This window comes from Nyctibius grandis, chromosome 1, assembly GCF_013368605.1.
Source record: "Nyctibius grandis isolate bNycGra1 chromosome 1, bNycGra1.pri, whole genome shotgun sequence".
In the NCBI taxonomy this organism is placed as follows: Eukaryota; Metazoa; Chordata; class Aves; order Nyctibiiformes; family Nyctibiidae; genus Nyctibius; species Nyctibius grandis.
The window spans coordinates 73,869,743-73,896,894 of record NC_090658.1 but is presented as its reverse complement, the minus strand read 5'-3'; the positions used below and the strand labels follow the sequence as shown (position 1 = coordinate 73,896,894).

Here is a 27,152-nt window from a genome sequence, read left to right as displayed (position 1 = left end):
TTATATAACAATATTTCATGTCATGTCAATTCCATGTCTGTCCAGTCCATCTCTGCTGTTACCTGCACACTTATGATCAAGACATCCTAAAAAATAATTTTTAGGAAGGGAATTTATCATGTTATATATTAATTCAAATAAGATTTTCTTTCCCTTAAGCATACACCTCTGAGTGAAGTAAACTTTTTTTACAAGTTTTTTCTCCTAGAGCACAAATTTTTAAGGTGAAAATTCAGCTTGTAGTATTTTTCAGATTCTATCAGAGACTTTTTTGCATAAAACTAGCTGGTTCAAACTCAGTATGGATAATAACAGAAGTGTTTGCAGCCCAGAAGCCCAACCGCATCCTGGGCTGCATCAAAAGCAGCGTGGCCAGCAGGTCGAGGGAGGGGATTCTGCCCCTTTACTCCGCTCTCGTGAGACCCCACCTGGAGTACTGCGTTCAGCTCTGGGGCCCCCAGCATAAGAAGGGCATGGAGTTGTTGGAGCGAGTCCAGAGGAGGGCTACGAAGATGATCAGAGGGCTGGAGCACCTCTCCTATGAAGACAGGCTGAGAGAGTTGGGGCTCTTCAGCCTGGAGAAGAGAAGGCTCCGGGGAGACCTCATAGCAGCCTTCCAGTACCTGAAGGGGGCCTACAGGAAAGCGGGAGAGGGGCTTTTTACAAGGACAAGTAGTGACAGGACGAGGTGGAATGGTTTTAAACTGAAAGAGGGTAGATTTAGATTAGAAATTAGGAAGAAATTCTTTACTGTGAGGGTGGTGAGACACTGGAACAGGCTGCCCAGAGAAGTTGTGGCTGCCCCCTCCCTGGAAGTGTTCAAGGCCAGGTTGGATGAGGCTTTGAGCAACCTGGTCTAGTGGAAGGTGTCCCTGCCTGTGGCAGGGGGGTTGGAACTAGATGATCTTTAAGGTCCCTTCCAACCCAAACCATTCTATGATTCTAAGAAAGCTAAAGTGGGCAGTCAGAACACCTAGGAGAGATTTTGAGGTTATTATGATACAATCTTCTATGGCTATAAAAGCTACTGTATGCATCTGTAGCTACTTTCACATGACATTCTGCACAAATAGCTGAGAACTTTGACAACTAAACATATCACTACAAAAAAGTGTTTTTCACAAAGAGGTGCACCACAAATAAATACTGCTTTGGGAAACCCTTCACAGCAGCTCTGCAGTAAGAGCAGAGGACATCTACACCAGAAGCCAGGGCAGCGGATTGACTCGAGGACACCTCACACTCTCTACCACCACGATCAGCCAGACTTAGCCCAAACTGCCCTCGTTCGAGGTGGTCCAGGTGCACAGCCAGGAGCCCACCCGTCCATCCCCAAGCATACAGCAAGGACAACGCACACAGCTCTCAGGTCTGGTGAAGTACCATTGCCACTGCAGCAGGTTCAACACCTCCCTTTACCAACCACCACCTCTAATGCCTGCTCAGGAAGAGCGCTTCTTTAAGGGCCACGGCAAGCAGCCTGACTTTACACAACAGAAGGAAAGATTTTTGTCTCTGCATTGTCCCTCCTCCCCTCTTCTACAAGGCAGAGCAGTGCTGGGAATGCCAGAGGTCATCTTCCAGACAAAAAGTGACAATTTCAGACCTTTTCAAAGATACTGCTTCAGGCTGTCAGCTGACAACACTGCTCTGCCCTTGCTTTCAGACTTCTTCTTGAGGACATGTGTGTCAAGGATAATTCTGTTAAATAACAGTTATAAACCTAAATTTAAAAGCAACAGCCTTGGGACATGCTGATAATAGTAATCCTGCACTTTCTTCCTTCCTCTTTCTTTTGCTTAAATCATATTGACCAATTATGTCAATTAAAAATCTGCATTAAGCCAGACTATAATAAATGACAACAGATATTCTATAGTACTGCTACACTTGTGAGAATAAACGTTTCTTTGCTATTTATTTATGGAAGCATAAATGCGCATCTATCCTGCAGGAAAATTCAAGGATGTTAATTTACTCTAGAGCCCGTACAGGCCCAGCTTCACAAATGCAAAAATTGGTATCTGCATTTAATATGTGAGCATTTTCAACCAGAAAGTTAGCCTGGTGTCAGATCTCAGCTGAAAGGCAGTGAGTAAGAGGCTCTGTGGAAATGGTCTCAGGCCATAGATAGCACCGATATGCCAGATGGCAGGAGTGGTGTCCCTTGCTTGACTTCATTGCAAAACAGCTTAGGAGCTCTCCAAGGACCAGGCATTTTGTCCCAATGCAGAATAAGCAGCTAAGTGGTAGACTTTATGGGGCATTCCCAATCCCTGGCTACAGGGATCAAGATCATATGAAACCAATCATTTGGCCACAGCTTATTTTCTAATTTACCAGTTGAAGTTTTCTGCTAATTCTGCATATTATACAAGAAAGGTTTATTCTGCCCTGCCATCATGTGCCAGACCTGTAAGCTCAGCTTTAGATATTAACATACAAATTCTCAAAGATTTCAGCAGGCTAAATCCTGCCCTGCACTGAACCTGACATTTTCTATGCTTTGTCAAAGCTTATTTTCTCATAAAATCACATCAGAATCTTTTAATTTGTTTAATCTTAATCCAGGAACATCACACAGAAGGGGTCTTTTTTTTTTTTTTTTAACTAAACTTGTAATTAAGTGGTCTAAATCAAAGTGGCTAAAGATGCAGCATTATAATGCAATTAAAATTGCTAAAGCCAGTATTGCCATGGTCCTTCCCTTTGGCCCTCCTTTTTCTCCCAGCACATCCCTGCTCCTTCTCATGCATAAGAGATGCAGTGCTCATCTGGCCCCATACCAAGTCAGTTCAGGAAACAGAAACTTTTGCAAGTGAAACTTTTGTTTTGAGGGTAATTTTTGTCCTGTCTCATTCCCCAAATCATATTGCCATGAGTACCCAAGTTTCCAAAAGCAAAAGGCAGGAACAGGTCCAGACCCAGTTCAGTTCAACCAAAACAGTCACAAAAATGCATGACGCTACAAGATGTCCTGTATGTACTCAGTTGCCTTTAGTTTTTCCAAGTGATTGACATTTTGATCATAGTGCATTGTAAATGCACGTGAGTTCTTAACAGAAACCACTTCAATTACCCTGTTGCTAGTCAACCCCTAGATAGTAAGACAGGAAGCTAACCCACACAGTAGACACTACTTTCTAGTAATATTAATTATTGCATGTTAATGAACAACAACTTCTTTTTTTCCAAAGTGTCCTCCCATTTTGCTGAGTCTAACTACTCAGGTACATTTGTCTAATTGCTTCTTAGGAAATTATAATGCATGAATCCAAAAAGCCAAGCAGACAGACAAAACCAGTAATTTGAAAAACAAAAACTGTAAGAAATATTCCTGTGGGGGGAAAAAAAAAAAACAACACGAGAATCTACTGAGCAAGAGATCTATCTCATTTCTTTTGGCTAGTCAAAGTGTTAATTTAGAACTCTTCCAGAAAGTCTAGATGCAGATAACAACACTAAGCTTGGTAAGTAAGTTTCCTCCTAAGAAAATGCACCTTTAGAACATCCTTGCTTTAGACATTTGGAGGTTTACGGACATAACATGGAAAGCAAAATTCAACTCCAAAAGCAGTCAGTGAGCCCTCTAGTGTTTCAAGAGGACAGGAGTTACTCCAACTAGACACAAACATGAATGAGTCCTTGTAACTTTTTGCTAAATAGCCAGTGTTACTGTACTTACCGGGCAAACAGCCCAAAGATAGTCACCTAAAAAAACCTAGCTTAATCAACACTGCCTGCTGGACAAGTGAGTTTGAGCTTCTAACCTAGAAAGAAGTCTCAATTTCCAGAATTCAATACATCAAAAATACTCTACATGCTTTTTCCTCGTGGAAATTACAAAACTGTATTAAGTTTCCCACTAAATGAACTTCCTATTTGTTAATAGCTTTATTTTCTACATAAGAATGAAAAAGTTCTCAAATATTGAGTAGCAATTTGAATAGAACCAGCCCACTGATAACTACTCTTTGCTTAGGCAAAACTCCTAGCACTGGTAGTTCAGGAATGAATTTTAACAATTTTTTTGAGAAATCCATCTATCTTTGCAGTCTTCACCTTTCTGTTTGCATGAGACATCCTCAAATCAGTATCTCCAGATTTTTTTAATTCACAAAGGCCCTTTTGATCATGTCTCTGACTACTTGTACAAGTACTGTTGATGACTTGAAACGTCTAAATAAAGATCACAGTTACTGCGAACATCTGTATTTCAACACAACATTATGGATCCTGTTAAAAAAAGAGAAATTCCTAACGATTAAGAGTCTAACACCTTTTGACCAGATGATTTCTGATACTCTCAAATTCCTCTACAGTGTAACTAATAAAATTATTTCACCTGAGTGCTTTCAAATATTTCCTTATTAGTCCTCCAGGATGTCAACAGGCAGAGTTACATTTGCACAGATGTATTCCTCAGTCCTTCTAGTTTTACTAAGAAATGTTCATTGAACCTCAAACTCTAGAAGAGCCTGACAGCTCACTGGGAAGCCTCGTGTCTACATTAGCAAAGTCCATTTCTGATGGAGCTCTACCTCAGGTCACTCACAATCATAAGTGGCAGCTGAAGGCTTAACTAGCTAGCATTGTTTCACTAGTAAGATGGCTGCTTTTAAGTCTTCAGAAAAAAATGAGGCACTGATTTTTACTTACGAAGTCAGAAAATGCCAAAATGCTACCCCACCTCTGTTGAAGAATAATGAAGTGTGCTATTGTAATTGGTATCAGCAAAGTCACTTAGAAGAAAAAGGTGAAGGTCTGACATTATGCACAAAAGGACTTGTGCATTTTAACTCTAAAGAAAGCACTTTGAAATACATTTTTAAGATCCTTCTCAACTCACTGAACATTAAAAAAAATAAAGTAAAATTAAAAAAGAAATCAGATTTGTTCTCCAGAAGCAGAAACAAACACCTTTTCTACAGCTATAATGCCGGCCAACCAAAAGATTATGATAATGCACTCCTATTTGTTGATATTTTAGTTACTGCCATCTTCCAAAGCACTCTAACACAGTGTCTACAGAGGACACATAAACCACTTGAAATGTGCAAAATACAGTTCTATTCAAACAGGAGTACCCAAGAGTTCAGGCATGAAAATGGTGCCAGAAAAGAAGAGCGATGCTGAATCAGCACAGTAATAGTGGTATTTAGATGCAAACTACTGCAGTACCAGGTGGCGTGAGAATAATAAGAACTTAATAAGGTTTATTTTCAGCAGTTACATACAAGCTGGGGAGATGTCAGAGGATGTCAGGAAAAGAATTCAAGCACCTTCTAGGACTGGGATATTAAAGGAAAAAAATTTCATTTCATGAAATAGTATCATCCTGACCTTCAACAGAGCCATTTAAACCATGCCAAGACAAGGGAGGAAGGCAGAAGACTAAGGCACTAGAAGCCCAAGAAATGAAGAGGGAAGTTAAAAAAACAAAAACAAACAAAAAACAAAACTCAAGAAAACATAACAGTTTGCTTGTCTAATCTCTACTAAACTCTTATTGCTAGATTAAATAATCTTCTCTTTCTCAGTTTACATTGAACTTTTTACACGTTGAAGTTATTCTCACCTTTTAAACTTGTCCTTACCAGAACTACGTGTTCACTCCGTCTAGTCTCCTTGAATCTTCTCTCCTTCCTGTTGCTGTAACTATAACTTCATTCTTTCACAGTATCAGCAAGGGAAACAAAGGAAGTCCCTAGAATTACTAAGAAACTTCTATACACGTTCCACGTAAACTTTCCTCCTGTACAAATCAACTTGCACGGTTGATGGCTGTACTGGGTCTGGCCAGGATGGATTTAGCATCCTTCACAGTAGCCCATATGGCATTTTGGATGTGTGGCTGAAATAATGTTGATAATACTCTGTGATAACAGAGCAATGTTTTGCTATTGCTGAACAGTGCTTGTACAGCATGAAGGCTTTCTCTTTTTCCAACTTCTGCCTCCTTCCTGCTCTCCCTGAAAAGTAGGATTGGGGGGTGGCCAAGAGGTTGGGAGGGGACACAGCTGGGACAGTTGACCCCAGCTGGCCAAAGGGATATTCCTTACCATGTAACATCATGTTCAGCAATAAAAACTGGGGCAGAAGAAGAAGGAGGGGTTTTCCAAGGTGGCTGTTGCTCAGAGACTGGGCGTCAATCTGTTTCTGGCAGGTAGTAAGTGACTGCCTTTGCATCATTTGTCCCTGTCCCCTCCTTCCTCCACCTAATAAATGGTCTTGATCTTAACCTACCAGTTTTCTCACCTTTGTTCTTCCTGTTCTCTTCCCCAGCCCACCAGGTGGGTCAACAGCTGTGTGGGTGCTTGGTTGCTGGCCCCGATGAACCCACCACAATGTCTCACAGTATCTCCAGTGCAGGAAGTTTGTGACCACAACACAGCCCCCAGCTGGTTTCTTCGGTCTGATGACAATACTACATGAACCATTAGCAAAAACTCAAGCTCTAGAAAGCCTTACTTTCTTACTTTCCATTCCCATTACTGTTAACCAACAACTGAACCTAAATGAGACTCAGTGAATCAGAATCACAGAAGGGTTGAGGTCAGAAGGGAGCTCTGGGGGTCATCTTGCTCAACCCCCATTGAAATCCTCAACTATTTTCTCCGTCACAGAATCACACAGAATCACAGAATGTTAGGGATTGGAAGGGACCTCGAAAGACCATCTAGTCCAATCCCCCTGCCGGGGCAGGATTACCTAGACCATATCACACAGGAACACGTCCAGGCGGGTTTTGAATGTCTCCAGAGAAGGAGACTCCACAACCTCTCTGGGCAGCCTGTTCCAGTGTTCGGTCACCCGAACAAAAAGAAGTTTTTCCTCATATTTATGTGGAACCTCCTGTGTTCCAGCTTGCACCCGTTGCCCCTTATCCTGTCAATGGATGTCACTGAGAAGAGCCTGGCTCCATCCTCATGACACTTGCCCTTTACATATTTATAAACATTAATGAGGTCACCCCTCAGTCTCCTCCAAGCTAGAGACCCAGCTCCCTCAGCCTCTCCTCATAAGGGAGATGTTCCACCCCCTTAATCATCTTCGTGGCTCTGCGCTGGACTCTCTCTAGCAGTTCCGTGTCCTTCTTGAACTGAGGGGCCCAGAACTGGACACAATATTCCAGATGCGGCCTCACCAGGGCAGAGTAGAGGGGGAGGAGAACCTCTCTTGACCTGCTAACCACACCCCTTCTAATACACCCCAGGATGCCATTGGCCTTCTTGGCCACAAGGGCACACTGCTGGCTCATGGTCATCCTGCTGTCCACTAGGACCCCCAGGTCCCTTTCCCCTATGCTGCTCTCCAACAGGTCTGTCCCCAATTTGTACTCATACATGGGGTTGTTCTTGCCCAGATGCAGGACTCTACACTTGCCCTGGTTATATTTCATTAAATGTCTCCCCGCCCAACTCTCCAGCCTGTCCAGGTCTCTCTGAATGGCAGCACAGCCTTCTGGTGTGTCAGCCACTCCTCCCAGTTTTGTGTCATCAGCGAACTTGCTGACAGTGCACTCTATTCCCTCATCCAAGTCATTAATGAATATATTGAATAGTACTGGTCCCAGTACTGACCCTTGAGGGACTCCACTAGATACAGGCCTCCAACTGGACTCTATCCCATTGACCACCACTCTCTGGCTTCTTTCCTTCAGCCAGTTCACAATCCACCTCACTACCCGATCATCCAGACCACACTTCCTCAGTTTAGCTGCGAGGATGCTGTGGGAGACCGTGTCAGACGCTTTACTGAAATCAAGATAGACCACATTCACAGCTTTACCATCATCTATCCACCGGGTTATGTCCTCATAAAAGGCCATCAAGTTGGTTAAGCATGACTTCCCCTTGGTGAAGCCATGTTGACTGCCCCTAATGATCCTCCTATCCTTGATGTGCCTAGAGACAGCACCAACGACAAGTTGTTCCATTACCTTTCCGGGGATGGAGGTGAGGCTGACCGGACTATCCCCAAGTACCAGCCAATTGCACTACAGCTGAAAAACTTCACAATCATTCCAGAAATCTGTTATTAGTAAACCTAAGAGTACCTTTGAAGGTACTGTCACCAATCAGGATTTCTCTGTGAAAAACTGTACAATCTCCTTCAGCTGATTCACTATCAGTTTTCATAAAATCACACTGCATATATGAGAACTGTTTAATATGCTCTTACAGAATCTACTGATTATCACAGTAAGTAACTTTTGGCAATACACAGCCTATTCTTTTTCTTTTAGTTATCAAAAGTATTACATTTGTGTTTCATCATCTTCATAATGGTATTTAGTATAATACTGCACTTCTAAAGAAATAAATGTTATTAACTGAGTTTATTGATCTTGTCTTGAATAATTTGCAACTTGGAAACATGAAGTAATAGGTGAACTTTTCTCTAAATTCAATACATAGCACTTTTTTCCTAGGATTAGGAAGCATAACTATATTGTGAAATCGTTTGACAATTTCCCTTGTTTCAGAGCATGATCTTTGTTACTTTTGTCACTATTCACTATTACTGCTTTGGTAGTACTTCAAATCCTTTATTTCAATCTTTTCTTGCAGTTCTTCATGTAATCATAACGTATTCCAATGTCTTTTCCATCTGGAAGTGTTTCAATCACTAATAACTGCCTTGAATTGCCTTAAAAAAAAATAAACTGGATTTTTAAAGTAATTTTTATCAGTATTTGCAGCTTTTTACCCTGCTCAAACTTGCTCTATAGTGGAAATTCTAGGTAAAGATGTAGGGTGAACACCTTACAGCAGCTCTACTGCAGTTACTTCTTCGCTAATTAGTTCATAACCTTATATAAACGGACACACAGATATGACTAAGATACATCTCTGGGTTTGGTTTTTTTTTAAAGTTATTTTAAGTTAGTGTCTACTGTTATGCTAGACTTCTGACAACACCAGTTTTATGCAACTTTTCGTAAAACAAAAACTCAAAGTTAACTTCTTGACTGAAGACCAAGATTCACTAAAAAGCTAGATAAAACTGGTTTACATTCATGTCAGGTTTTCTGTAGGTAGAATTGTGTCTAGAGATTGATTTCAAATTAAAAACTAGCCTTTATAGTCAACAGAATTTTATTCTAAGCACTTCATTTTTAGTTACTATTTCTTATTCCAGTAAAAAATAAAAAATCTCAAATATCCAAAGAAGGTTCATCTCATTGGATACTGTTTACTTTTTTCCCTTGAATCTGACAGAAGAAGATACAAATAACAACATACTCCCTTTCTCTGCTGGCAACAGAAATTTGTTTTTCTCCTTCAAGACACGCAAAATAAATCCTGTCACTATAAACCTTCATATATATATACAACCACTTCTTATCTGTCAGCAGAAAGATTACTGCAAATCAGGAGCTTGACAGATTTCTGGTGTTTATAACCTCATTTCCTAATGGCACCATCCAGAGTTAAAAGCAAGCTACACACTGTCAATGTTTGTTTAACAGTCACTGCCAAAGTGTCACCGTTTCTAATTTAGCAGGTGGATGACAACCACACTCCAAAGCCCGTGCAGGCTGGAGGAGTTCCTGCCAGTGCTTCCTGATAGGACTTCCACTCTAGCCAAGTAAATCCTCCGCGGAGACTTTTGTATTAGTTAATGGGCCAGTAACAAGGAATCCCAGTTGCTGCTTTCCAGTAAGAAGCAGCTAGAGATTTTGGGAACATTTAGGAGGTTGCTATTTGGCTCACAGCTGCGTTTGCACTGTCATAGGAACAAAAGGACTAACAGCTCAGAATTTCATCTGAATGTGCTACCCACAACATAGGGCATGCTGCACACCGAGCGAAGGAAATAAGTACAACGCTTAAAATGACAATATAGCTAAGGCAGCCAAACTGATTTGTAGGATTCTCCATTAAGATTAAACATACACATCATATCATGAAATAGTTTATATGGTTCTGTATTTAATGCTCTGTATTAAAGGGATATGTGAGCAAACTCCTGCTACTCCTCAGCATTTCAGGATCCCACATATAATTAATTTATTGACTGCAAAACCAAATTAAAACCAAAAATCTAAGATCTGCATATAAAAAAGGAACTAAGAGGGAAAATAAAAACATTAAGGACTATTCTGAGGATTAATTTGTCATTTGTATTGCAAAGTACTTCAAAATCCTCAAACAGAAAGCCTGACAGAAATGCTAAGTATTATTCCCACATGTGTTATGTTAAGTTACAGATAAGCTTCTATTCTGATATTTTCTACTCCTCACAGTAGCTTGTAAGCCTCTTTAGTGTATTAAACTATCCAACTAATATTCATCCTATGCTGTTCTGGGTATCATTTGTTAACCAGGGACAGACGTTGCACAGTGCTTCATTCTGTTACACATTTTAAAAGGAATAAATCATCCTATTAATTCCGTAACAAGAATTCTAATTAAAAGGTAACTAAAAAGAACAGGAAATTTGCAGGTATTTTCTACACTTGTTCTATTACTGTATATTTTATTTAATGCACAATCACACAGAAAAAAATTAGAGTATTTCGTGTATGAAATAGTAAGAACAGCAGCCCTGGTGCTTTGATATGTCTGTATCAAAAAAACCCAAGCAGCAGCTCATTTGAAAATGAAAAACAAAACATACCAAACTACTCAATGATAACAAGCTACATTTTACTCACTTGTCAGGCATATTTCTTTGCTGAACTGTAAAGCACTTCTAGAAGTAGAAATTTACTGAAAAAATGGAGAATGCTTTACAGTTAGTTTCTAAGCGAGAGCTGGGCCACAGTGCTTTAACTATTGCACAGTTCATTTTAGTAGAAATCACAGGGTGATAAGGCAGAGAAACTTGAAGGAAGAGCAGAGTTCACCTCCACACTCCAAATACATTCAGTACAAGCCGATATCTACAGTCTGCTGCTTACCTGGCCATCCCAACACCACAGATACAAGAAAAACAAACTATTTGATGCTGCACAGAAGCATCCTAGCTGAGACCCTTTGCTAAACAAAAACCAGAAAGGCAAGAGCAACGCACAACACTCCCCACAAAGAACGCTGTTCTTGCACTTTCTGAAGCTGAAAGTCTGGCTAATTTCAGCCAAATGAAATTATCAGTTTCAAGGAAAGAAAAATAATGTGGTCCAAAAATCTTGCCCATATAGTTACCGAATCTGTTATAACAGCGTTCATCCTACCTTGAACCATCCAAAATAGAAAAGTTTTAGCTCAATTTTAGATTCATTTGCTCAACTTTAGCTGTCATTCGCCCAATGTATAGAAAGAAAAGAGATATGAAAGAAAACACTCTTTTCTTTTACAACTGAGGGATTTGGATGATATATTTGTCTGCTTCACCCCCCAGGTAAGCTAGGATTTAAATATGTTCTGTAGGCATTTTAAGAGTTTCTCACGAAAACATCTGCCTTGAAAGCATCAATTAAGATGCTCTCGAACTGCTTTGGCCTCCAACTCTCAATTACTAGTAGAGCAACCAATGACACGTTCTCAGTAACTACACCAGTGGAAAAAGAAATGAAAATATAGCATTGAAGTGTAGCGTTATGAAATCGAGCATAGCTGACATTAACGTTGAAGATGCTCTATTTTCAACTCATTTCAGTTACCATTTATATCTGTATACATACACAAGATGGAAATCTTAAATGAACCCTCTAAGTCATCCAGTTACAAACAAAAGAATAGTCTAAAGAATAAGCCATACAGCCCCTATCTTACAACTTAGCAACGGTTACCAAGATCTGTATTTCAGAAAATACTTGAAGCCTACAGCTTGTCACTCAAGACCACTGTATTTCTCCAAAGCTTCTTCAAACACTTAACAAAAAAGTCGGATGGACTCTTTAACAGATAGACTGAAAAACTATTTCCTTATTACTAGCATAAGAAGTAGATGACGTTTCTTCAGACAACCTATGATTTCAGCAGTTTGGATTTTTTTTTTTTTTTAATCTCTGTGATGGAAAAATCAGCAATGCTCCAGTGTTTTTTTTCTAAGGACAGTCACTGATGGCTAATTTTTAAAGCACCAAATCACACAGATGTTTTGCGTTAGTGAAACATCCATTAAAAGAGAAACCTATCACATCATAAGGTAATGTGCAAGAACTCAAGTCATTGTTCATTACTGACAATAACCAGAAAGCAAGCTGAAGTATTTTCACTTGAAGCAGAAAAGCATTGCAGGGTTGTACAAAAAACTAATTTATTTCTTTGATCTTATGCAGAATTAGTAGCAGCCTCTGAAGTTCACGCATAATTTGACTAATGTCATAAAAGGGAAAGAAAAAAGAAAGCAATTTGTGGAAATACTACTCTTCTGAAGAATAGTGGTATACGTAGATTCATCCTACTTAGTGTCATGTTTTTTTTCCTGGTCTACTTATGACTTGCTATAGTTTCCAAGAACTCCCAAGATGAACAGTGTGAACAGCTAGGCTCCCACAACTGCATGACACCATCATGCTTTTGTTCTCTATTTTTTCCTACTGTTCTTTAAACAGCTATTTGATAAGGTTTGCTTCTAGTTAGATTATAAATAATTCATGGAACGGACTGTATCTCCTACTTGTTCATTGGGTACCTGGCACTACATAGCTGTGCTGCTACTGGAGTTCCCTATCTCAGCAGGGGTAATGCAAATAAAAAAATAAGTACAGTGCTATGCAGTACAACACATCCAGATGAAGTTATTAACAGAGGTGATTCAAGTCGCTGTTTCAGAGCACAATTAAAATTCACAAAAAGGAAGTTAAAGAACCTGTTTATTTTTCTTTCTCACATTTTGAGCTCACAATCTCCCCTCCCATGCTTATAAGTTTTACTCTGCTGCTAAAGTCAGTGAGTAACAAACTTGTGTCCACCCCATTACATGGCAAGTGTCAGTATATCCATGCCTATCCAGGACGTCTTTCAAAACAAGAACCAAACAGGAACAACAATCAAAAAAACAACAACAAACTACCAGAAGTTTCTCCCCCTTGCAGAATGAGTCTACGTTTATCCCACAATCCTGCTTCCCTACCAGGGCACATGCCAGAAATTGGGAGGGACAAGAGAGTACCCTTGCTGGTAAGAAGTTTTAGTTGTGATAGGAATGCCAGACTGGCAACTGAAAGGCAAAATTTCAGATGTATTTTCTAAGTGCAATTTTTCTTTAATTGTATTTCCTTTTATTTAATTTAATTCTTTTGAAGCAAGTATTTTTAAATGTTTTTTTTTTATAGTAGCTTTTTTCTTAAGGAAAAAAACTAAACAGTGAGCCACGCATTATTAGTAGATTTGAAGACTATCACCAACCTAGTCAAGTAGCTAATAACAGTAAGTAAAAACACAAACCAGTTATAGAAATTATTAGATATCATTTAATGAGAAACTTACTTAGCTTGATGTTGTCACTGAATTCACAAAGTGTAGGGCATTTTGAGTTTTCCAAAATACTGGGTACTGGCAATAAATACTTTCCCCATTTTCAGGCCATCAGCTTTTGACAAGAAGCCAGGCCAGACGACACCATATCAAATCCTTATCCATGTGCCACTAATTGTCAGCTGTAAGCATTTTTCTCCTCTTCCCCTGCCCCAAATGAGTTCTTCCTTTCTGCTCCCCTCTCCTCTCTCCAGCATCCAGTTAAAGAAGTTGAAGTACTCCACTGCTAAAGCTTATTATTGTGGCCATGGTGAAACTGCACTTTCAGAAGTTCACTGTTCACTGAAAAGTATTTGCATAGATTGATCTGTTAGCCCTTGATCCATGCAGCAACTGCATAAGTCTGCGTCATTACCACTACCCTCAGAGAAGTATCTTCAGCCCAACAGCCTGAAATAAGAGCAAAAGGATTGAACTGTTTCCCAACAGCTGAAAACCACTTACACAGAGGTCAACAGCAGATGATACTGATTTATGACTTTTTTTCCCTCCCCTCCTTTTAACATCTTTATCAGTGACCTGGAGGATGTGATGCAGTGCACATTTATCAAGTTTGCAGGTGACACCAAGTTGGGCTGGGGAAGGGAAATCCCATCTGTGAGTCAGGGCTGCCATTCACAGAGGCCAAGACAGGCTGCAGAAACAGACCAACAGGAACTTCATGAAATTCAGGGGGGACAAATGCAAAGTCCATAACCCCTGGCAAGAGTACAGGCTGGGGAGGGCTGGGCTGGGGAGCAGCTCTGCAAGGAAGGCGCTGGGACTCTGGTGCACAGGGAGCTGTGCAGATGCCAGCAGCGCCCAGGCAGCAGGACCACAGCCCATACATCAAGGGACAGGATTATCCCCGTGTTCTCAGTTCTCAGTAGACCGTTCTAGATACTGTGTCCAGTTCTGGGCCTCCCAGTACAGGAAAGACATCAGTAAACTGGTGTGAGACCAGCAGGGGGTGGCCCAAGCTGGTCAGCTGGAGCACTCGCCCTGTGAGGAGAGGCTGAGGGATGGGGCTGGCTCAGCCTGGGGAGAGATGGCTCCAGGGGGGTTGGCAGCAGCCCCTGGTACCTGCGGGGAGGTGGTCAAGAAGAGGCAGCCAGAGAGAAAAGGGGCATCGACTAGACCAGGCAAGAGGGGCTGAGACAGGACCCAAGGACAAGGCTTTCTCCCCAGGGGGCCAGGGAGGCAGAGGCTGCCCCTGAGGGGGCACAGCCCTGAGCAGCCCAGTCTGACCTCAGCGCTGAGCCTGCTGTGGCAGGGACTGACCAGGGAACTCCTCAGACCTCCAGACCAAGTTACCCTGCGACCTCATTAAATTCAGTACAGATTGCATGTATTTAACTAAATTTTACAGAGCAAGTAAATTGATCTGCTTCTAGCCATGGACAACAGGGACAAAACTCAAATTCCAGCCCAAGCTTGTAGCTGTTTAAAATATTCCAAATGAGAATTATGAATTGTGAAAGGTTTTTCCCAGCCTTCAGAAATATTTTAAGGTATTTTCTATATTGAATAAACTACTTCAGCTATGCAAAACACTGCCAGCTCATTTCTGACAGTAAGTTAAGAGCTATCTACTTATTGCCTTAGTATAGAAAGATTCACGAAAAACAATTAAGATAATCAGACCCTGGCAAAACATGATGAAGACCCAGTGCCATGTATGAATTCATGATTTCTGTCCATTTCACATTTATATCTACTTATCTTCTTAAGGGCTGACCAAACGGCTTACCCAGGGCCGCATTTGATTTCAGAAGAAAATTATTTTAAGAAAGACTTATTTCTGCAGCCCTCAAACTACCTCCAGGAACGCATACAGGATTCAAAACTGATATTGTAAACCTAGACACTACTATTCTCTGTGTGGCATTTGTTTTCCTCTTGAAACATTTATGTTATTACCTGGCCTGTGGATCCTGACACAATCGGTGCTGGTGAAGTTCCCAAAATACATGACACTCGGACCTTTTGCTTAACTCCACTACCATAGCATATACATTTCAGAACAGTGACCAGATTTCTAAGTTAGCTTTCCAGTTCACATAAACACATCTGCAAAAAAGTAGTAACATGCTTGGCCTCACGCCCAACAGATTAAAGGTACCTATTGATATCTATAATTTCCTTCATTCAAGCTGGAGTTAAGGATGACAGCATGGAAATGACACCTTTATACTGAAAAGTATATATTTGCAGTGAATCCTTTTTACAGAAGGATACAATTTGAAAACAACCTTAAAAATCTATACAAATCTGCTTTTATGTACTAGAAGTAATTTAACCCTTAGGTGGCATCTCTTCCAGTGCTATACATAGCATATTAATGCTTTACACAATATTTTTCTTATATATCCAAATGCTCCTCAGCATGAAGCCTTTATGAGATGGCAAATTATATTACTGTTAATATTTCATCAGCTCTAGATGGATTTGAGAATAGGTGTCACAGGCTTATGGAGAACGTTTGTGCTCATGCTTTCATGACAGGCAGAAGAAATTAGATGCTCAATTGTACTAGGAAACAAATGGAAAACCATAAAACTGATATGCAATTAAAACAGCCAAGATGAATACTAGTGGTCTGTTCCAATCACCTCCTGGCAGCAGAGGATACAGAAGAAACAGAATTAAGAGGCATGGAGATATTTTCCTTAATGGAAAGGCTGAAAAATTAGCTCTACTTATTTCTAAACGGACAAGAAGAGAACAAAGTAAAAGTAAAGGCATACAGAAAGTAAGGGCTCTTCCTGAACATCTTTGTAAAAGAGAAAAGGAGAAAATGAAACACACAGACGTTCGGTTTGTTACTGAAAAGGCAAACACTCAGGAATCATTGCCAGAAGATACAGACAGTGACAACTTAATGGGATACTGAAGAATTTGAGAGAGCAGACGGTCACAATGGCCCAAATTTCATACTGCATTTCTTAAGCTGTTAGCAAAAAGTGCTTCAAATGCCTTATAGATTTCACAGCACAAATGGAGCATAATTCCAGTTTGCAGTATCTGTAACACAACTAATGGTGTGATGACTTCCGTGTAGTGTTATTAGGAGGAGGTAACTTCCACCCCACCCATCCAGTAGAGACTGACTCTCACAATGGGAAAAAAATTTAGCTTTGCGCTGCCTTCTAAACTTAGCAGTTTCTCAGCATATATGGTGCCTCATACAAATACACAAGGTATCCTAAAAAAATATAGAAGATGGGCTGCTCCTCCATAATACAATGCAGTCAAACAACTGTCTGAAATTTCTGTCCCTTCCTAAGGAGGAATGGGGAAGCCAGCTACAGAGGTAACAGACATGCAAGCTTGGAGAAAGGAAAGACCGTGGATGGAACTTGCTTTCCAGCACACACTATTCCTTTCTTTTAATTCTCTTGCTTTTTTCAGGCAGGTATGTAAAACCACATAAGTTTTCCAGATCAGCTCTGCTGACTCCACACTTTATTTCAAGTTCCCCAAAGGAGATCAATCAAAGTATTTACTGTACTTTACAATACAGAAGAGACAAAGTCTTTGGTCTCCCTCAGACTGTTTTAGATAGTTTGGCCTAAACTATCCAAAATAATCTAGGGAGTTTGTTGCAGCTGTTTCTAAGAAATAATTCAAAGATAAGCCCAATTACGTGCCAAAAGTGAAAACAAAAACATCCAAATCATCATAATAGTTTCTAAAAAATAATACCTATGTCAAGTCACTGAGCTACAAAGTGTCTGGTAGAGTAGAGCTGGTGGAGAAGTTCCCTGTTGAAAATTCAACTGTCCATGTTTAAAAAACATCTCCCCCTTGCCCCACCAAAAACAAACAAACAAAAAACCAAAACCACATCAACTTCACTTGCTATGGATAGAAAGCCAAATTTGACAAGTCCCTTCCAGGCAGGCTGATGGGTGAGGAGCAGAGCAGACAGTGACTGAGCAGCCTGCTTGACAGGTCATGTCAATTTTCGTTTCTGGTTTACTGGCTGCCCATGAGCAAATTTTGTAAATTCTGAAGATTCTATTTTTGGGTGAAACATTTTTGGAAAAATAAATAAATTGTTCTTTTGTCTCACATTTCTTCCCTAAATCTCAAATTTTTCCACAAGAAATGTTCTCTATCCAGCTCTGGGCTTGATCCCTTTTCCAAATCCACCCTTTTCCAGCTACCAAGTCCCCTAATCTCCAATGCAAACAGCTGTGGTTATCCCAATATAAAGACTTTAGGAAATCCCCAGCCACATCTATAGTTATGTAAACATTGAGGTATATGTAAACTATATTATTCTGCAATCTTTTCTGGGGCACAGACACAAACAATTACAGACTATAAGACTCTCTGTACATCAGGGTAGCATGTGAATGGCATGCCCAGGCTTGTGGTGCCTCTAACAAGATAACACCACCACCAAGTGCAAGATGCTACAGATAACAGAGGAGGAGTAGCGTACACGCAGATGGCTCACCCTGTCTTGTGGCACCACAGCAACACACGGGAAAGGGCAGGCAGGCAGGCACTAGAGATAACAGAAGGGGAGTGCTAGCGTAACAGAATCTACCAGTCAACAGACTTGAGGCCAGTGGGGAAAGGGAAACAGGGCTGAGATGTTTAATTGGAAAGCGATGAAGATGGTACATGGAAATAACTTGGAAAGGGGAAAATGGAAGAATGGAATACAAAGGGAAACAAATCAGGTGCTTGAGGGCACATTATCAATGCATCTTGGAACAGGTCAATGAATCTGTTGATGCTCTGGTCATATCTGCATCTGACTTATGCAGTGAGGGGGAAGTTGGGTGCTGTCCCTCCTGCTGGTGAGGGAACAGCTAGAGGGGACCTCCTGACATCCTAGTAACATACAGGATGGAACAGACCTTTCCCCATGTTTATACCTCATTAACTGAGCATTTTGGTAATACTAATGTAATTCTATTTAAGACAGGTAAGAACTCTGTTTATGCCATTCTGAAATAATTCCAGCACCTATCTTCAGGACCTTTTATTGGTTGTTGTTCCTCTCTCAAAAATAGATTTCTCTCAGTACCAGCCAGGCAACAACAATTCCAGTTCTCAGAAGATCCCCTTGTCTTGCTAGACAGGAGTCTAAAAGGCTTATCGACTACAGCTTCTTATCCCTAACAAAAGTTTAGGAACAGTACAAGCAAACAGAAATACTTCCTATGAGTAATAAGAGTGTTCAAAGCTTGAGAGTCTGGGACTTTCAGAGCCAGATGTGATGCTTACATGATTAATAATCCCCAGTAGAGTTTTCTTTCATGAAATTACTCAACTATTTTCTGAACTTGTGCAATTTTTTGATATTCACAACATCCTGCAGAAAGGGCTCTACAGCTCTACAACTTAATGTGTAAAGAACAGGTTTGTTCTGATTTTGTCACCTAGTAGTTTCATTTGATGTGCCCTATATTCGACAAACAGGAATATTTCTCAGAATAGGTTTAAATAACACCACTAAATACACCACAAAAATCGATGTCTTATTACCTCTTTCTTCCAATTACATTACTTTCCTGGAAAACACTGAACCTATTTAATCTGAAAATTTTGAAACAAAGTATGCTTTTATTATGTATTTTGGTAAAGATTGCTGTAGTGGAGAATAGGCAGACTGTCAGAGATGTGTAATTTAGCTTCCTTCTAATTACCTATTTGTGTATTAGAAGGACCTAAAGTGCTTTAAATCTGCCTTAGTTTCTCCATTCTAAAATGGGGATGCATTTCTGATCTTTTCTGAAATGCTTCATAAGATCCATCCATAAAAACCTTACATAAAATAGCCATATGTTATAATGGCATCCAGTTTCTACACCACGTTCACAAGCAGCACCCTTTTACTCATAGTGACACGCAGGTTACCTGCCTATGATCTCACTGTCTCCATACATTTACTGATTTCAGACTCAAATTACAGAAATACAGAGCTTTTAACTTCCAAGGATTCAAATATAACGTTTAGCATGTTAAACTAACATGCCTTAGAGATGACAGTTTAGGACAACAGAGGTTTCAGTTCTTCTAAGGATATTACATTTCCCCAAAACTACACAAAGTTCCCTTTTTGAGCACAGAAGTCAAACATACAAGCTATTCAGGCAGCTTCTTACAGTCTTCTCAAAACTGCAACGTTTCATTCCTAGAATTTATTCTTTCATAACGTCTCCCTTCAAAAATGAAAGAGGAATAAATAGTTGTTATTCTAATACTACATTTTCACAAAAATGTGAAATGTTTCTCTCTGACATCAAAGAATTTGTGAGACATTCTTTTCCTCCAAATGCTCCCCTGCTGCAGTGCTTGAGCTTAACATAGAAAAGCTACATCACTTTCTCATTCCAAGGTTTCCATCCTGTAAAGACAACTTGAAAAGAAAGCCATTACAAAAAAACCTCCTGACACATCCGTAAGTCTGCCTTGTCTGCCCACTTTCACGAAATGCTGAATTATATTTTCCACATGCACAGGAGATGGTTGACCACACACAGAGAGCTCTTCTGCACATCATGACTGGGATCCATAACAGCAATTTTTTTTTGTTTGTTTTAAAACCAGGACACTTTGAAAGGTCTTGGCATCACTTGTTTACAGTAGAACACAATGTATCCTAGTTGTTTCCCGTTAATCATAAAAAACAAGCCTCATCACCCTCTGCATCCAGTGATTTAGGTCTGCCAAGCACATGGAATATATTTCAGGACTCTCTTTGTTTGACTGTCAAGGCTTACAAAGGCAACCTGGAGACCTCTGTCCTGGCATATCCAAGTTCATTTTAACAATTCATTCCTGATTTGTAGCATGTTGTTAGGAGCTACTTCAAAATACCTTAAAATACCTCATTGCTCTTAATTTTTAGCAATGCAGTATTGCTGTGACATATCTATATATACACCATTTTGGAGAAGTTAAAGTAAGTATTTTTCTTTAAAAGGTATGGTATTAATTTAGAATCCAAGCAACCTACAGTCCACTATGGACAGACAGTAGAAGACTTAGTTCAAGAGTCCACTGACTTACACTTCTACCTTTTTCATATGCTTATCTGATAAGTGTCTCATGAAATAGCAAACCTGTATGTATTTGAAATATCAGCTGAGGGATAGTACAAAGAAATGTGCGTCAAAATCAAAAATTGACTGCTCTGTACAATTAAGGTGCTACTCTAACAGGGAAGTGGAACTTGTTCTAACAAGTAAACTACCTTCTAAAATAGCAGTCACAACACAGGATGCTGCATGGTCAGGAGATTCAGACTTGACAGAATTAGCTCGCCACTTAAATAAAAAGCTACTGGTCTGAAAAAAAAAAAATCAGTTCTGTGAGATCTGTTAAGTAGATCTGTTAAGTACAAGTTAAGTTATCACTAAAGGTGGAAACTTTTCATTCAGTTATGAGCGAGCAGCATACCTAAGGATGGGAAGCTATGCTTTGTACCTACAACAACAGAACTCCATACTTGGAAACTCAACGCTGTGCCCCACGCTAGTATACTACCACTGATTTTGCTGCCATAGTAACAGCCCCTAACAGTAATGGCTAGTCCCCACAAAGATTTACATGTAGTTACAACCAGGCCAGATTAAGCCACTTTACCAACTTTTAGCTGCATGGTTAACTGAGAGTTAAAAAATTTACCTGCACCAGATAAAGAAGGCAATGAAGTGCTGATGTGGATATTGAAGGGAACATCTTATTGTCCTATCTGTCAGTCATAAAAACAAACAAGCCAACTCTATCACTGCCTTACCCTGCTGAACAGAAGAGACTCATTTCCTTGTATTCTACTTGTACCCATTAATAGCCTATATTCTTTTAAGGCTGTCATTTCTTTGAGGAGAAATCAGCCTTGAGTCTAGTCCTTTTACATGTACTCGCACAGTCGCTTTGACGAAAGCCACTAGGCAGTGTGTTCATCTGCTACTGACTCTGAAATAGGTCACTAACCATTGCTCCAGCTAAATCAAAGGAGACACCTCCAGAAGCGTCACACCAGTCAGAGCCCACAGCTGCAGTGCTGTGGAGCCTGGAGCTTTTCACATCCCATCCAAGAGCAACAAGATGTGGCAGGAAAGCCTTTGGGCTGTGCAATACAGGAGAGCAGGCTTTGCTCTGGTGTGTGGTGCTATTGGAGCTGGTCTCGTATCAGGGCCTTTGGCCAACGACTGAAAGCCAAAGAGTAGGCCTGTTGTTGGTCCCACAAATCAGTGTAACTAAAATACACAGCAGCTCAGACTTTCAATTTCTCTAGCTGACTCCCTTCCTACCTTATATATGATGCTACTGCTACTTGCTAATAGGTAATAACCAGAAGCCACAGCAAGAAACTATCAAGTTTAAATACTGAGCAAGTCTTTTATACTTTTTGAGGAAGTTTTAAAGTCAGCATCAAACATACATACTTGCTTCTAAAAGTCAATAATGCCTGCTGGTGCAAGCTAGGGCTGTAATCAGACTGCAAACTAAACCCAAGGGGGTGTCAAGAGGAATGGAAAAGGAAGGGTCTACAAGAGAAGCAACACATCAGAAATACATCTGCATTTGAAGTTTCCTGCAGTATTAAATAAAGTCAAATTCAAAAATTACACTCCTCCAAAACACATACCCTGAAAAACTCATTTAATATTTGCACGCTGGTGGGTTTTTCATTGATTTTTTTAAGAGAAATTGCTTACTGCTTGCTTTCTCAAGAATGGCAGTCCCTGTGGAGTAGCATTTGCCTTGTTTGAAACTGACAGATACGGCCACAAAGAAAGGAAGCACTCATCCACTGCAATGCCCCAATTCTTATCCGTTTCCATTCTCAACACTGAAGAAGGGATATTAGAATGCTTTAAGAAAGCATTGGGAAATGCCAGTTTCATGCCATCATGTCACAGGTATCCTTAAAAGGTAGGCAGTGGGAGAGTTTAAACCAGGCCAATTAGTCTTAAAGAAACCAAGGTCACTGCTAAATTCCTCACTGCTTATGAGTGAAGAGCCAAAGGGGGCTTGCACCTGCAGGGAGGAGCAGACAGGGCAGGTGACCCAAGATTGACCAAGGAGGTATTCCATCCCATACATGTCATTCTCACTTTCCTATTTATCACTAACCCACTGCCTCCTGGAGGTGGGGCCCAGGAGGGACGGGCCCTCCTGTCTCCCACTGATTGGTACCAGCTTTGCCAATTTTCCAGTTAAAAGCCTGCAGGTGTGATGGCAGGGGGAGCTACTGCATTTTCCCCTCTGCCCATGCTGGGGGGAGCAACTCTGCCTGAGGAGGATTTCTAAGCTCTCGATCTTGGTTTTGTATATATTTGTAGATATTTGATTATTTCTATTATTCTTATTATACTCTTTTTCATTACTATAGTTTATTAAAACTGTTTTAACTTTCCAACCCATAAGTCTCTCTCCCTTTTCCCTTTCCCTTCGGGTGGGGGGGGGAGGGTTAACAGAGAGCGTCTGCCACTGGGTTAATAGCTGGCCCAGCTTTAAACCGTGACAGGAGCAAACTACTGTGATCAATTTGTTCATGCAAGGTATGGTTTTTACAGATCAAAGTGAACTATAGTTTTAGTTACCTTGGCTTTCGTCCACATTATAAAGCAAATAAAGGAATATATGTTCATCATATGACCAAAGCTTCAAGAAAAACTACATTTCACAATGTGTATTCATTTCCAGAAACATTTGGCCCCTGCAATCCAAAAGGCTTGGCACCAAGTGCACGCACATCTCTTCTATGATCAACACCAGTACATGCACTCTGCCTTCAGGGAAGAGGATTTTTCAGTGGCAAGATGTATGCCAAAACAACAATGTTTTTTTGGTGAATTTGCCTCCTGCTCTGATCTGGCAGAGCCATGGCTGGTTAGATTTTTAAGTGTACTGCCAAAGCCCAAGAGAGAATGAAAGAAACAGGGATTAGATGCTAAAAGAAATGAAAATTCTGCTAGAAAAAAAAATATTTCTAAATTCAGCCGAAGGTATTACTGAGGTGATAGCTACTTCAGTAACACTAACCATATCACAAAAGCTGGAGAGCATGAATGAAGCTGAGTGATGTCCGGAAGTGAGAGGGTTTAACTACATGGATTAACTGTACAAATTATCTGTTATCAAATTCCTGGTATAAAAAGCTGATCGACAACTGCTGAGTACGATTTTCAGTAAGCTATAAAATAGTGAATAAAATTTATTTTTTAACACGTTGTGACTTGCAAGCAGATACTGTTCTTATCTGAAGAGGTCTATATTTAACTAGTAGTAGCACTTCTGAAGATCGAAAATGTTATTTATCCCCAGCAGTCCAAAGGGCAAAAGGTAAAATATATGAATAATAAAACATTTAATCAGATTTCATACAATAGTCATTAGCACACCTTCATATACAGCTATAGAGTAAGTTTCAAGAACTACCTTTCATCACCTGAGCTGCCAAACAATTCCTCCCTACTCACCAGCCAAAACAAGGGCCTTTCCCAGTGTTGCGGTTCATCCCAGCAGGCAGCTAGAACAACCACACAGCCACTCGCTCACTCCTCCACTCAGCATGGATGGGGGAAGAGAATAAAAAAAAAAATCTTGTCAGCTGAGATAAAGACAGTTTAGTAGGACAGAAAAGGAAGAGGAGATGAATAATAATAATAAAAAGAATATACAAAACAAGTGATGCACAACACAAATGCTCACCACATTGTTGACCAATGCCCAGCTAGCTCCAGAGCCGTGGCATCCCCTGGCCAATTCCCCCCTGTTTATATACTGAGCATGGAATACCCCGTTGGCCAGTTTGGGTCAGCTGTCCTGGCTGTGCCCGCTCACAGCTTCTTACTGGCAGGGCATGAGAAGCTGCAAAGTCCTTGACTAGTGCAAGCACAACTTAGCAACAACTAAAACAGCAATATGTTATCAACATTGTTCTCATAATAAATCCAAAACACAGCACTATACCAGCTACTAGGAAGAAAATTAACTCTATTCCAGCTGAAACCAGGCCACGCAGGTTTCAGTCTCATATATAAGCCAGAATGGCTGTGAAGCATTCATGCTAATTACAGTTGCTACAACTCTATCTTTACCACATTTAAAAAACGGTAAAAATTATAGTTTGGCTCTGCTGCTTTGGTAGTAATTCCACACATTAAGGTATGAGCTTTTTCTTTAGTCTTTTTTCATTAACACACATACATATTTACATATACATACACACACAAAACTTCCTCCACTTCACTCTGAACGCTCTTCTATGCGTTGTTTTCTTCGGTAAAATGCGGCACACACATGATGTTCCCAGTTATTAGTTTTCAAATGAAAGGCAAGCAAGTTTTCCTTCCCATACTTTCATTGTTCCTTATCCCATCAGAAAACCCACAAAGTTTCTCTCCTCCTTCTATATAACATCTTCAGGGAATTTAGTCAAGTCCTAAACTATTTTAAGGAAAAGACAGAAGCTGAAATTTGAGGGTTTTTTTTTTTTTTTGGAGGGGGGCATGGTGGTGGTAGAAACGACAACAAATTCCCAGTTGTTTTGATTACAGCACATACAATGACACTCAGGATGTTTCCTATAAACAGGATTTTTGAAACTGGATATTAAAGCACAGCAGGAATAGCCAAGAGAAATTATGAGTAAGTTATTTTCTTTCTGACTATAGCACATTCACAGCTCATTTTACACCGCTCAGAAGTTCCCCATATAAGACAGGACTAAGAGCAACATTAAGTTACCATGTACAAGAGAGTCATTATTGGTGAAGCTACAGTAAAACCAGCCATAAAGTTCTTAGGGAAATGTTTCTCCACATGGACATAAGGTAGGGCTGGTAACACAGACACAAGGTGTGTTCAACATTGACGTAGTAGATCACATCCCCATTTATTTGCACTTCAGTGTTCACGCAAACACAGGGCTTTTAAAGCTGATTCCGAGACTTGTCTTTGGCATCAGCCACTAGTCTTGTTCCTTCCTCACAAAATAAAACATACACATTTTTCAAACAGTGGCATGAATCTGAAGTAGAAAAGACTCCTCACAACAAATAAAGAATAAAATAGGCATCACGAAAACACTGTGTTCAAACAAAAGGGAAGAAAAAACTCCACAAAATCCTCCCCAACACAGAACACAGTAATGGGTAAGTAGCACACCAGGAAGCTATTATAAAAATCACTCTGAAATGAACACGTGTAACACCTTGCAGTACACTATTATGTGTTTAAAATAACTTTGTAATAGTTGTGTCCTTGTAGGTTCTTATGATCAAGACTACAGCTAACAACAAAAAGTTTTTTCAATGCCCAGCACATACTAATCAGAAGACCATTCATCTTAAGTTTCTTTTCACATGCAAGAGACCCACGTGGTATAAATAGCTTAGACCACAGGATATGCTTTATATCGGAAAATGAAATGCTGAATTTTTACATCAAGTCACAGATCAAAATGTAAGAGTGGAGGCATAGACACTGGTCATGCTTTGGATTGCTAAACAGGATTCAAAATAACTTACTTTCTTGATGAAATGAAACCTCCATACACAAACACAGTAGAAAATTTAAGAAAAATAAAAAGTCTAACAAAAGTTAAAACAAGCTTATCTCCTTTCCAAAACCTGGAGGCCCTTTCCTCAAACTTATTCAATCCCCATCAAAAGTACTCATGTAGGTTTTACGGCTACCTCTTCACACTTTTGCTTTAAGGGCCAAATAAAAACTACGGGTGATCACTGTTCGCATAACAAAGGATCATAAAGTTGGGGCAAGAGGAAAGTTATATAGTACCTGCTAGAGCTGGAAAGAGCTTTGCTTCTCACATCACATCAGAACAGACATGTCAGATTGAAGGGATGCTCACGTATCGCTATAATGCTAGAAGCCTATCCCTTTAGAAGTGACCAGCGAGTTTGGATATGGAGCATGAGGCAGCATAAAGACAGACTTCATTTTCAAAACGAAGCTTCTGTAAAGCCAGACCTCTTTGCAATGTCAAAAGTGACAGAAAATCAAATACTGAAGAGGTGGACTCTCATGAATCAGTAGTGCAGTGCAATAGTACAACCCTACTGTAAAAATATTTACACTGCCTACTGTAAACCATGTAATAAGTCACACAAAACAGACTGAAATTTAATCAAAAACCACAAGTTTGTTAGCTAGCGATTAGACCCTTAAGAAAGAAATCAAACAGAACTGTGCTTTAAATCTAATTCAATGGTATCCATTTCAGTTACAACACAAACTCGGAGCTTAGTAACTTTGAACTGACAACTATACTAGCTTTCACGTCCTTAGTTTCATACTTGTAACACATAAACATCAGACGACTGATATTTCGATCAGAGGTATGCAGAGGAAAGACACTTCAGAACAGCACACGATTCTTCGACGGTATGTCTCCCAGGCCATGTCAGTATGCTAGTAACCCACTTACACCCACAGAAGTGGTAAAAGCTGCAACTAAGAGCTTTGTTTTCCATCAATAGCTTGTATTTCAAAAATTGAAATGGGAATTCCCTATATTAATCATATCTGTTTGTCCAGTAAACATTTCTTCATTTTTAAAAATTTCAAAATACCCGATAACACACAACTGCCTGCTGGGCTTCCCTAATGAAACTGAGAGGGGTAGCACAGATGCAAATTAGCCAGGAAAGGCTACATGCCATTTTCCTCCACCACCTCACCTCCCATAATAAAAGCTCACTTCAAAACAATTAATGCGTGAATGAGAAATATCTAAACCCC

General features: G+C 40.1%; 1 protein-coding gene across 1 annotated transcript in view; it reads right to left on the bottom strand.

Annotated features, from left to right (window-relative positions):
- The window catches only part of MAN1A1 (mannosidase alpha class 1A member 1), a 157,568-nt gene that overhangs the window by 117,119 nt on the left and 13,297 nt on the right, over positions 1–27,152 (bottom strand). The window lies entirely within an intron of this gene.